Source organism: Stegodyphus dumicola, chromosome 5 (assembly GCF_044657685.1).
Source record: "Stegodyphus dumicola isolate Sdum_Otavi_A_Nest chromosome 5, ASM4465768v1".
NCBI lineage: Eukaryota > Metazoa > Arthropoda > Arachnida > Araneae > Eresidae > Stegodyphus > Stegodyphus dumicola.
Window position 1 is genome coordinate 127,967,129 of NC_140772.1, and position 13,296 is coordinate 127,980,424.

General features: G+C 36.5%; 1 long non-coding RNA gene across 1 annotated transcript; it reads right to left on the bottom strand.

Moving 5' to 3' along the window:
* Positions 1-648: 648 nt before the first annotated feature.
* LOC146997228 (uncharacterized) lies at positions 649-1,277 on the bottom strand. Its single transcript, XR_015041222.1, has 2 exons — positions 1,134-1,277; positions 649-994 (listed from the first exon to the last, which is right to left on the bottom strand). It is a non-coding gene; the product is annotated as an uncharacterized LOC146997228 (long non-coding RNA).
* Between the last annotated feature and the right edge of the window lie 12,019 nt (positions 1,278-13,296).

Below are 13,296 nucleotides of genomic sequence, written 5' to 3' on the forward strand. Positions count from 1 at the left end.
ACACAAAATGTTAAAAAAAAAAAAAAAAAAAAAAAAAAACCTCAGGGCATAATATAAAATCTGAAAGCTTTCAGTTTATTTATTTATTTATTTTCAAAAAGTAGTCAATGGTTGATCATGTTCAGATAAATGACTTGGTGATTTCACAAAATGAAATTTGCTGTCTGGTTCCGAAACGAAAAGTAAAACAGATCTGATGAATTGGAAACGGATGAGTAATTACACGAGATGTCAAATTCACTCAAAAAGTTGCACTAAATGTATTTAATATGATACATAATTTGCTATTTTTATTTTCTTTTATATGAATTGTTGATAAATTATGATTAGTCATGTATACTTCAGATTGAAACTACTTTGTGAAATCAGGTAAGGTATGAGGATTGAATATTAAAATTATCGTACACAAACTTAAGAGCGTATTTCATTTCTTAAATGAGTTGAATGAAAAATTTAAATGGGTGAATTATCTGTTTTCTTGGTACATTCACTCTGCTAAAACAGATTACAATATTTGGATTTTATTTTTGCCTTGTGATTTGGTGCAGTTTTTTTAATCAAATTAATTAAATTACTACAAAAATTCAAGAGGGAGTCATACAGTGAGCTATAGTACAATGAAATTAATAAATATACAATAATTACACAATTTGTAAGTTTTAAAATGTTTTATTCTGTAACATATTACAGATAAAAAATGATTACTACATGAAATGAAATAAAAGTTCATCAAATTTGACATAATACCATAAAGGTCATTGTGTGTTCCTGTTGGTACAGGACACATATCGACCGGGTATCACAATTCTATTCACAAACATAGTAAAATTTCCCTGCTGATGGTCATCAAAGGAGCTATAATGCAGTCTTGGAGTTTTGATATTATTAGCAATAGGAGCATAAAAATATAGTCTAAAGCACATTCCAAAAGCAAAAGATTACGGAGTGTATGGTCAATGATCTCATGGTCATCTGAACAACATTGAGTCATCTTCTGATATTGATCAATCCAAAAAAAAGACAGAAATTTATTATTAGGTAATACAACAGTTTTCAGAGAGGAAATGTGTATTTTTCTGAATCATATTTCATTTAGAGAAATAACAACTATAACGTATTAAAATCTGACATACCTTTTACAGTGTTTCTGTAGAAAAAAAGGACCCATGTACCTTTATCAGTGAAATGGCATATAAAATGTTCAAGTAAATATAATTTCTATTCAGTAACAGCATGACAATTTTCCATGTCCAGTACACAAACGTACCTATCCAACAAATGCTTCACCACTAGATAGTGAAAGAATTGTCTTCCATGCATACGATTGCAAAATTTATATTGCAGCATCTGTAAATAATATGGTTTTAGTTGTAATCAACATTGCAAAATCTTCCCTATGTTTGGTTATAGAACACATATTTGCTACTAATGTAATTTGTAGACCTATCCTGTTTGTGGATTACATGCAGTGGTGAGCTATGAAAAACTTGACAAAGAGTTTGCATTTTATTCTATATAAACAACTTATGCAATTCTAATGAACTGTTAGATTTTTTACAAAAACAGAAAATACTAATAATTGTATATGAATGAGAAAAACGTAATATCTTTTACCAATAAATCACAAAATATCAATTTTTAAATATTTCAATACGTTTACCATTACCAGTCTTAGGTTAATCTCATTGATTTTGGAGGGTTAATCTCATTGATTGGTGATAAAATGCATATAATGTATCAAGAAATATTTCAAAATGATTTCTTTAATGGTTTTGCTTACTGAATCTTGTCATACTACTGTAAATAAGAAGCTAAGCAGTATACAGTAATAAATTACAATATTAAGAAAAATATCTAAAAGTTTGATTACAGCTACTTTTTTTCCTTCTTAATGTCACACCAGCTGTATGTGAACAAACTGCAATTAAATCTTTCTTCAAATAGTTTTAAAAAAATAGGTATGAATGTTAACCACATACATGCATGTGTAGATTCAGCAGCAGCAGCATTTTCTGAGTCTAAACAAAAAGAATAAGTTGTATCTATTATAGCTTAGATATAAATTTAATAAGGGGCTAATGCAAGTTTCCTATAGCTCAGGTACTAATTTATATGTGAAACTAAATTTTTGCACTGTTTCATTGGAAATGACTGGCCATCTGGGGTTCTTGCCTTTATATAAGTAGCCAGTGTTCTTGAACTGTCAATACCATCATAGGATACTCTGCAGGCTTAGAGTCATAGGATGCTTTGTGTACACTGGTGTGCAAAAATTAAGGACGAAGTTGAAAAATTAGCATATCAGCTGAACGAAGAGGCAGAGCGGACAGAAAGACCAATCAGGAGATTAAGTAAGGTGATGTACGGTAGCACATGCACAGATATGCAGGTAGACGTAATGGGGAAGTGTCTGAGTATTATACAGCATGTTGTCGGTGTAAGATCAGTATTTCTGGCAAAGAGATTGCACGCCGTATAGCAGTTAAAATCACACCGAGTTGCTGCCTCAGCGAGAAATGGCGAATAATCAATCTGTTAGACGACATCTGGATGCTTTTACCCGAGGTCGAATCATTGGGAAGTTGGAGGAAGGCCGCAGTGTGACAAGTGTGGCTGCAGAGTTCGGAATTGCTCACAGCATCGTTTCACGACTTTGGAGACAATTTCAAACTACAAGAACAGCTATCCAGGGGTTTAGTAGTGGTCGTCCACGAGGAGCCACACCCGCAGATGACCGGTATATTGCCTTACAGGCCAGAAGAAACAAGCAGGAGCTTCTATAATTAAACAGGAGGCTCTTAGCTGTCCCCTGTAGTGTCAGTCGGTTGGTCACTAGTCCTTGGTATCAGTGGTTTCGGGTGTTTCCGCTTTTTGGAAAGCTTACTGTGGGGCTTCAGATTGCGTATAAAGTCAGTTCACCCTGTCGCAGGAATTTGCATCCCTATGTTGGACTCTGTGGTGGGCTGGGCTGCTGCCGGGGCTGAATCTTTTATTTCACTAAATATGGCTTCTAATACACAAACAAATGAACAAAATGAAAATTGTCCTATTTCTATAAAAGTTAAGACAAATGCAAATTCTGACAAGAATAAAAAATAAACTGCAGTTTCTGATAATTAGTAATCCATCAGGAAATCTTCAGAAAGTGACACTGTTTTTAATGTGTGTGTGTGTAAGAACGCTAAGTTCTGCAGCCAACAACCTGATAGGCAGATCATCGCCTGCGTACCTGAGACAGACAAGGATAGACACTATGCGAAGGTGGAGGCTATCGACTTCCGATTTTGTTCTGATTCCGTGAGGGCAAGAAGTGACTGTATAAAAAAATGAAAAATTTCCTTGTGTTTATCTAGCGCGAGGAGCCGCTAAACAACTGTTATATCTCTATTTAGTCTGTTAACTTTTATCCGTAATTAAATAAATGCTCTGTGACGTGGAAAACATTCCAATTTTCACTCAAAATTTTTTTAAGGCTAGAAGTTTTCAAGTTAGAATTGGCTCTGTTTTTTTTTTTTTTTTTTTTTTTTTTTTTTTTTTTTTTTTTGTATAACTTTGAACAAGACGAGGTTTGCTCATGGGTGTGTTTTGAGTGTTATCTTAATCACGCTAAAAATAAACCGTATCTTAAAGGAACTTCCTCTTACTGTTTCAGGATAATTGTACATTGACAATCTTCAAGTTACCAAGGGGCAGATATGAGATATGTGGAGAGGCAATTACGGATCACTATTAATAAGATCCAGATATAGTCAAAGAAAAATGGATTTGCGTCTTCAAAACGGAAGGCTGTCACAAGCACTTTTGCAGAAAGGGAAATCTGCATCCTGAGATTTAACTTGAAGGGTCATTAATTCCAACTACGCCCGAAGGGAAATTCCTAGGAGTGATTGTTCAATCGGAAACTTACTTTCCTTCCACGACTGATGTACCTGAGGAAGAAACGTTTCAGAACTTTTACCTTCTCAAAGGTCCTGGCGAACACCTTTTGGGGTGCAGAGGATGGGATCATTGTCTGCATATATAGGCCATTCATCCGCTCTAGACTGGACTCCCGATAAAACGTGATTAGGTCTTTGTTTGTACCTTACTTCAACCCATATTATTACTCTCAACACATTTTATTATTCTAGTGTTAGCGCATTTATATACTTTGCATATAATTTTCAATCCTCATCGCTAGAATACAGTCTCTTAATCTAGATACTAATCTAAGTCGCGCAAAAGCGTTTATCCTTCTATTTCTAGCCAAAGGCCTCAGAGCACAACGCCAACTAGAGGTCAAAACTCCTAGTGGTTGATGTTTCAAGAGCCACCAGGGATGTCTAGACTGGCTCAGAAGTTAATGATTCGGTGGAGACTTCTGTATTATTGAAACTTGATTCGATTCATCATTGAGCTCTGCGGATTTGCCCTAGAGCCTTTAGAATATCTCCTGTATAAAAACAGTATATTTATTGCTTAGAATCATCATTTAAATTAAAACGTGAACAATTGATCCTTCATCACTAGTTTCGTATAATGTCGCAACCTAAACATCCTTGTCTGAGTACTCTTGATGACTGCTATAGCTTATTATTTGCAGCACGGCCTCTCTGCATTCCTACGTTCCCTGCAAGAGCTGAGCCTTTGATAGAAAAATATTCAGTGCTTGATGTGAATAGTGCCCCGAGCAGAATGACGTGATATCCTACCGTGAGATGGTCCAGAAATTCGGCTCATAGAAACTTTTACGATTATGATAACAGAAACACGAACGAGTTAGCTTACAAATAGCTTTTCTATGAACAAGGAACGAACACTGCAATTACATTCCAATATACATTAATGGCTCAAAAACAGCAGGTCATGTGGAAGCATCATTTGCGTTTCGATGTCACGTAGAGAAAAGAAGGCTGCAATGTGCTTGCTGACTATTTAAAGCTGAAGTAACTTGAATGTATCGGTATTACAATACATTCAAGTTACTTCGCATATTTACTTTGATACTTACGTATCGGTATTACGAACTTAAATAATTCGGTGTATGACGCTGTTAAATATTCATCTAAGCCAAAAAAAGTTTATAAAGTTATTTCTCCAGCCTTTCTATCATTCCTTGGTTTGAGTCCCGGCTAGAGCATTGCTCATTTTTCTTGTCTCTTGCTTCGAAATAACCTAATGTCTGTACAACTTACACCGATTTGTTAAGTGCACAAAAAGCTTTTCAAAGTTTCTCTAGACCCAGAAACCGATGGTGACAGAAGTGTTATTGACTACCTTAAAACTTAATAAGCCGTGAGTACGAGATCCTGGGTAACGAACTGGCAGATATCACAGCAAAATCTGCCGTGGGACTGTTTAAATCAGCTTGTTACTTTGAGAAATATTAAAGTGATTATCAAGGGTAAAATCCTGAGTCTATGGCAAGGACCTGCAAGTGAATAATAAAATTAGAAGCATAATGCCTAGAATTAAATATTGGAAATCAGAGTAGGAGGAAGTCATTTGAACCTGTCTGACAAACGGTCACTTCCAAATTACGCACAATTATCTCTTAAAAGCGGATAGTGAACCAGTATATTCCAGTTGTAATATTAATCTGTCCTATATTACTGGCGGGTGGCGATTGGCCTCCCGAGGACAAATGTCCAAAACCGGCTGGAAACCACTGTAGGCGGTGTGAACCGTGCGCTCGAGATCGTCGTAGGCAGTGGCGGAAGGCAGGAGACCTGGCGTTTGATCGATGGGCGGGGACTGTGGGAATGGCTTTAGGCTTGCCTGCTTGCGTCTCCCACAGCTTAGCGTCAGCCTCCTCGTGGTCCCGCTGGAAACTATGCTGTGCCTTGGTCCAAGCCTTTGCTCGTATAGGCTAATGACGCTAAGCAACCAATCCCAGGGGATCGACTGGTGGGAATTTCCGGAACCGACCATTTATGGGAGGAGACCCGGGGTTCTCCCAGACCACTGGCTGGACTTATGTCCTGCCAGCTTCGATTTGTTGGGTAAATAATCAGACTTCACAGGACTAGAACCACAGGTCCATCCTATGGTAGGCGCGGGCTTGGCAGGGACCGTACTGGTACTGTCGTATCCGTTGCCTTTGCTGTGGGGGCGCTCTCATGTAGATTTTGAGTGCTGTGCCGAGGGGGGGGACGGCTCCCCGCGTAGCCCTCAGTGTGATGGATTATGGCGATGAACATGAGAAGTCCCTGCGGGCTGTTCGGTGGGTTGGCGCCCCGCCAGTGCAGTCAACTGAGGAAGGCCTCTGTATCATGTTAAGGCGCTCTAGAAGCAGCCAGGTAATGTTGCCCGAATCGGAGTTAATGTTCTGTATGACAGATTTTGTTAGAAATGCTCACGTTTTGATAGACTTCAGGAAATACTATTTCACTTTTTCAGGTACTTCTCTCGACTTTTAATTGGAAAACCAATAGGGTCTCACGAAAATTTCCTGCCACCGCAAATATCGTTTGAGCAAATAGTTCGCGTTGACGTGTTGAATCATATTTTGTCAAACAATTTTTGGCGTTTGAAAGGAAGAGACTTGCTTTAGAACACTATATTGTGAAATTTGTAAAAAAAAATATCATTATTATTATGTACAAGATGTCTGAAATGGAACTATCACGCTACGAGATTTAAACTATCATTTACTTCCAGTTTTATTGCAAAAAGTCAGCTACAGAATGTCACCAAATCGTGTGTATAGCTTTAGGTGTGTGTGTGACTATGGCAAAGCCTCGAGGGCTATCTGCCTAAGGGGAGGAATGCCTTCGTGGAGGACTTTCTAAGGGAAACTGTCTCGTAAACATGTTACACATGGGAAAAACCACGAAAACACCCATGCAGCCAGCCCATTCGCGGGATTCGAACCTCGTATAGCTTTAGGTACTACTAATGTTTGACATTGTTAAGGTCAGTGCCGGATTTATGTATATGGTGAACATAGCTTAGGGCCCTCCGAAATATTGTAGCATATCCCATATAAAAAAAATTGACTGATATCCCTCATAAAGGGCCCCATATTTCAAATAGCTTAGGCTCTCGTCAAATCTAAATCTGGTGCTGGTGAAGGTTTGGTATCGAAATTTCAAAAACAAGCATTACGACATTCAAGAGGCACAGCATTCGAGTCGGCCTACTGATGTTGATGTGGTCCGCCTGCGAGAGTATGTGGAAGAAGTGCAGTATGCAACCAATTGAGAGCTTGTTAATGAGTTAGTGCCATGTCCATTGGTCGCAGTATGCATCTCATACACTTGACGTTAAAGTTGAATCGCTGGGTGCCACATGAGATGATTCAAGCAGATAAGGACGGACGTGTTTGGGCCTGCACTAATCTGCTCGAATATCAACGCAAGGATAAAATTCTGTACCGGATCATCACTTGTCATGAAAAGTGGACTTCAACAACACAGGCCAAAAAGAGGGGTTGGTCTGCACCCGACGAGCCCATCGGCAGCATCGCAAAGGGCAATTTGGCTAACAAAAAGATAATGCTTTGTATCTGATGGGATTGCCGGGGTATTATCTGCAATATGTATCTGGAAAAAGATAAAGAGCGAGATGCTAGTCTGTGTTGACGCTGCTATTAAGGGCAAACGTTGAATTGAGTTCCGGAGCAAAGAGGTAATGTTCCATCAAGATAATACAAGACCACATGTGTTTGCTTTCACTGACTGGACTCTGCAAGGACTCGAATGGAATCTTTTGTCACACACCCCATATAGCCCTGACATTGCTGCTTCGGATTTCTACCTTTTTTCACATCTGCAGTTACATCTTGCTGGTGCTATCTTCCATTCGGCACAGGACGTCTGAAATGAGGGTGATGTTTTTTGGATTCTTGGCCAACAAGTTTCTATGCCGAAAAACTACCAAAACTTTGGCAGAAAATCATAGATTTGGGAAGTGATTACTGCCCGCACTAAAGGTACTGGTTTCATGTTTTCTCCCTAACTTTAATGAAAACAATAAACAGATATTAATCCATTTAAGTTTTTAAGGGAGACTGGGTTTTATTCCTTAATCTGAAGTGGTTGTAAAGCGTTTTAATGTACTTTAATAATTAGAGATTTTACTTGGCTTTATATTTTATTTGATCTTGTGAATTTTATGCATCCCTTCACATCACGGTTTTACTATGAGGCGTTTCATTATTTTGTTGCTTTTATGTTGTTTTGCATTTTTCTCATTACATAATGCATTTTCAACATGTGTTAGCTGATTTTTATAATTTCATACCATTTCTAAAGGAGAGAATAGATTATCATGCTTTTGGCCCATTATAGTGATGTGCCAAAATATCCACCAACTAACCAACAGTATATAGTCATAAACAGACCTAAAATTGTATAAGCTTGGTTTTTTGAGATGAATCATAATTCTAGACGGAGCGCACCGGAGTCCTAAATAAGAACGCTCCGGCACTTCTATGTAACTGAACAATAATTTCAGTAGAAATATGGTCTCAAAAATTTTATTTTTAGCAATAAAATTATATTAAAAATTGCTTATTAAATTTTAATTCATCTCTGTACATTTCAGTGCTGGTTTAAGCTCATTTCCGGCGCTGTGCGCAGAGGATCTAGGGGGCCCCTTGGCACTGGCAGATCCAAGGAGGAGCGATAACAAATGAAACAAAATTTTAATTTTTATTGTAAAAATATATATAAAAATAAACAGTATTCTTAAAAAAAATAATAATAATTATACCAGCATTTGCTATGATAAAGCACAAGGACAATCATTCAAAAAAGTGTAAGTATACACTTAGCTGAACCTTTTGTCACATTAAGTAGAGTAAGAAATAGATACAATTTAAAAATCACATTGCCCGTAGATTCAAAAGAACATATTACAAATGTAGTTTACAAGGAATTATTGTAACCAGATTAAAAGAAGCAATACTTTTATGAAATATATATACAGGGTGATTATAATTAAAGTTTAAGTTTCAAAACGCTATAAAAAAAGAACCATTCATGAAAATGACGTCAAATTTGAAAGGAATGTTATTGAAGAAGGCGGAAAGCGTATGGCAGAAGAAAAAATTTAGTTTCAAAAGTTACCAACAGATGGCGCTGCAAGCGGAAGAAGACGTAAATTAAAATGTTAGTTAAATTTCAGTGTTATAAAGCCGCCAGGTACCAGGCTGTTCCTCATTTCGCGACTCAGGCATTCGCCATGGGTGTTTCACTGCAGGACCGCGCTCTGCTGGTAAAGCTGTATTACAAGAATGATGATTGTGCAAGAGTAGCTCTGCAAAAATTCAGGACACTGAAGGGTATAAAAGAAGGCGTTGGTCCAATGAGTGTCGTAGGTCTAAAGAAAATGATGCAAAAATTCGAAACGACAGGTACGAAACATCCTGCAATGCTATCCGTACAAAATTGGCCATGTGCAGGAGTTGCTTCCTTCTGACCTGACAGCTAGGGAGACGTTGGAAATTTTCCACGGCCATTCATTATCCACTTTCCATATGACCATATGACCATAAGCCCATTTCCATATGACAGGATACGTGAATACCCAGAATTGTCGAATATGGGCAACAGAAAATCCACTGGCAACGCACCCCGTACCACTTCATCCTGAAAAGGTCACGGTATGGTGTGGCTTTACGGCATTAGTCATCCTACGACCATATTTTTTCGAGCAGACGGGTGCTTCCGGTCCTGTTACCGCAATCGTCACTGGTCAGAGGTATGCGTCTCTTTTGCGCAACCACGTGATTCCAGCTCTGCAACAGCGTGGATGTGTGAATGAAATCATTTTTATGCAAGATGGCGCTCCTCCGCACATTGCATATCCCGTGAAGCAGCTGCTGAGGCGCCATTTCAGAAATGCTCGAATTATCAGCCGTCATTTCCCTACAGCCTGGCCGTCCCGATCGCCTGATCTTACTCCGTGTGATTTCTGGTTGTGGGGATATCTGAAGGATGTTGTGTTCCATGCTCCAATTGCAAATTTAGCGGAATTAAAGGCACGCATTTCGCAAAACATTCTGAACATCACCCGGGAGACACTGCGATCCGTTGTGGAACATGCTGTTTGTCGCTTTCAACTTGTTGCACACAACGGTGGACATCATATTGAACATGTTTTGCGACAGTTCCGAACTTCTTTGATGAATGGTTCTTATGCGGTATGCCGCCGCAAAACTCTTGAAACCAACCGATTTGTCCCTTCCGATGTGATATGTACAGTCATGCAAATAAAATTATTCAACAATTCTAATTTGTCAATGCGTTTTAATGTGTAACTTCCACCTTAGCCGTTGTTTTACGAAACATTTCTCGTTTCTCGTCGTGATTCTGCCGCTTACAGCGCCATCTGTTGCTAACTTTTGAAACTAAATTTTTTCTTCTGCCATACTCGTTCCGCCTTCTTCAATAACATTCCTTTCAAATTTCACATCATTTTCATCAGTGGTTCTTTTTTTATAGCGTTTTGAAACTTAAACTTTAATTATAATCACCCTGTACTTAAAAAAAACTTTTAAAAATGAATACTATAAAATCCATTCTCAGAACGGGTAGCTCTGCTAGTACTACTACTAATAATTTACCTTATTCACTACTATCTGCTATCTTGCAAACCAGTACAGTAATCTATCGTTTTGTTTTTCTGGCAGTCCACACTCCATTATTTATTTATAATGTTTGTGTCGTGTTACATATTTGGTAAGGTACTGTCTGTAGTCTAATTCATCTGCCTGCTTCCTGATGTAAGACTCATAGTTGTCATCCCACTCTTACCACCCGGAGCCGCAAATTTGATATAGACAAATAATATGGACATGGATGTGCAGGTGAGAGGCGTGGATTATTTCCACAAAACTATTTATAGTTTTTCTATCGAAGTTTATAACCAAAAATTCTGGTTGGGTCCAGCTTATCCAGGCTATTTTATATTATTATTATAACTACTTAGGTTTTTAAATTATTAAAGTTTCTCATAGCCATTTTATTTATTTATTTACTTTTGTTCCTCTTTCCTGATGGTCTTGCATAGGGCTTCGGCATTTTAGAAACTAAACCCTGGTCATAAAAGACAAAAAACAAAAACATAGCACCAAAATGTATCAGATTTTGCAGATGAATTAAGGCTGTTTTCCCCAATATTTCAATAAATTATCAGCAGCTGTCTAACTATACTACATTACAAATATGAAAATAATTTGGGAAACTTTTCCTCCGGTGCGTATCAGTGCATCCCAATATATAAAGCCTCAGAAGAATGCAGTTTTGTGAAGCCAATAAAAAAATATTCACGATTTTCAACAAATGATGGAAAACTAACAGTTCTTTCAAAAAATAATAGCATAGGAAAATGAGTAGTTAGTTAAGGCATTTTCTGCTCTAAAAACAAGAAAATTAATTAATTTAGGAGGAAAATTATTCAAAGAGAAAGGAAAGAAATAAAAGGAAAAATTATGTACCATTTGTGAATGAACAAGACAGATTTTAATGCAAATTGATCAAAAGCATGTATTGTGATTTGCTAGATTATACAGAAAGTATGCCAGACATTTTGAGATTTATTAATTCCTACAAATATTTTCCATTAGATGCTATTTCACTACCTTGTTGTAGAACAGCAATTTGCAACTGGAAAGCAGGGAAATGTGATTAGTTGCAGCTGTTCAGCCACATACCAGCAAGCCATCATTGTACCTTTTACACGAATTAGATGACTGGCTATTAATATCATATTGATCACCAATACAACATTCGACAGTTGTAACAGGATTCACTTTTTCTTCATAACTAGACTCGGACATTGCGACTCTTGTTTAGTACAACAAAAATTATTCCTTACTTAATAATGTCCTGAGCCATTCATTTCATTACACCAAGAATCTTAGCACCTTCACATTAATCCAATCTCTCTTGTCAGAACAGCTGTTACCAAAGGGTTTTCAAAGATCTACAGCAAATCACATCCAAGCAATCTTAAAAAAACTGTCTTCACTTAAAATGGAATATCTGCAATTCCTTGTCAGAATGTCAAAAAAAAAAAAAAAAAAAAAAACATTATGTAATTTTTAAAACATATTATAATTATGAAATAAATCTTACCATTTCTTTTATGTCTTGAAATGTAGTGTTTCCCTTGTGCTACTTTAATTGAAAGTAGTGATTACACATTTCCATTTTTTGTTTTCACCCCATGCAAAAACTAACATATTTTTTTGTCTATCATTTGTTAAAATCAATTCCTTCAAAAATTTCGGTACTGTTCTGTTATCAGGATCAGATTCAGAAATGTATGTGTTCATGTATGCATATATATATATATGTAAACATGAATGTATGTACATTTCTGAATCCAGTCCCGGTAACAAAACAGTACCAAAATTTCATTATAAAACACAGTTGTTACTAATAAATGCACATGTGTAACTGATGTTTGACAAATATCATTATATTAAAAAAATATTTTTATTTCATATAATAATCAACAGATGATAAAATAACAATCAAGAAAAACTATAATAAAGCAAAACTGAGCATAGGTGAACTTGCTATCCTAAGGAGGGTCCAGACACCAGACATAGAACTAAGATGTCCTAATTTTCACAAAAGGGAAATCTGAAAATATCCTAAAAGCACTTATTTTTTGAAAGCTATCCAAATGTACTACATAGACAATCATAAAAACAAGTGCCATTGGGATTTCATGAAATATGGTCAAAACTATATTGAAATCTACGTAAATTAATTTACATTTATATCTTTAAACAGACACAAAAACATCATGTAAGCTCTTATTTCAATATTAATAATAAAAAAATGTCAGCAGAGATTTTAATGGCTAACAGAGAAAAAGAAATTGATTATAAAAAAAATCCCTCCTGAAACAAAAATTTAAACTAGTTTTAGGAGACTTTAAAATTATTAACATTAGAAACAGTCCCAACACTGACAGACATCAAGGCCTAAATATGAAATCGAAACAAGATTCATCACAGCAATTTAATTATTAAATTTCAATATATAAAATTCTGAATGTATCAAATTGTATGGTTTTTCTTAATTTGCATAACATATTTATTTTAAGTTTTCCTGTTCTCAACTTCTCAAATTTCCCTTCACATTCTCTCCAGGACATAAATTTAAAATTAAGTGAAGTGCTATTTAAATGTGTGATTATATCAGTTTATTCAGAGTGTGTTTCGCTAGCCTAGCACACGTTTCGTAATTTCGCGGTCACTCAAGTAAGCCTTTTGGCCTCATCCGTTTAGTATCACACTGATTAGAATTCTGTGATTTATAATAACAAAATTATCGAAAAAAAGCAGATTTAAAGTTG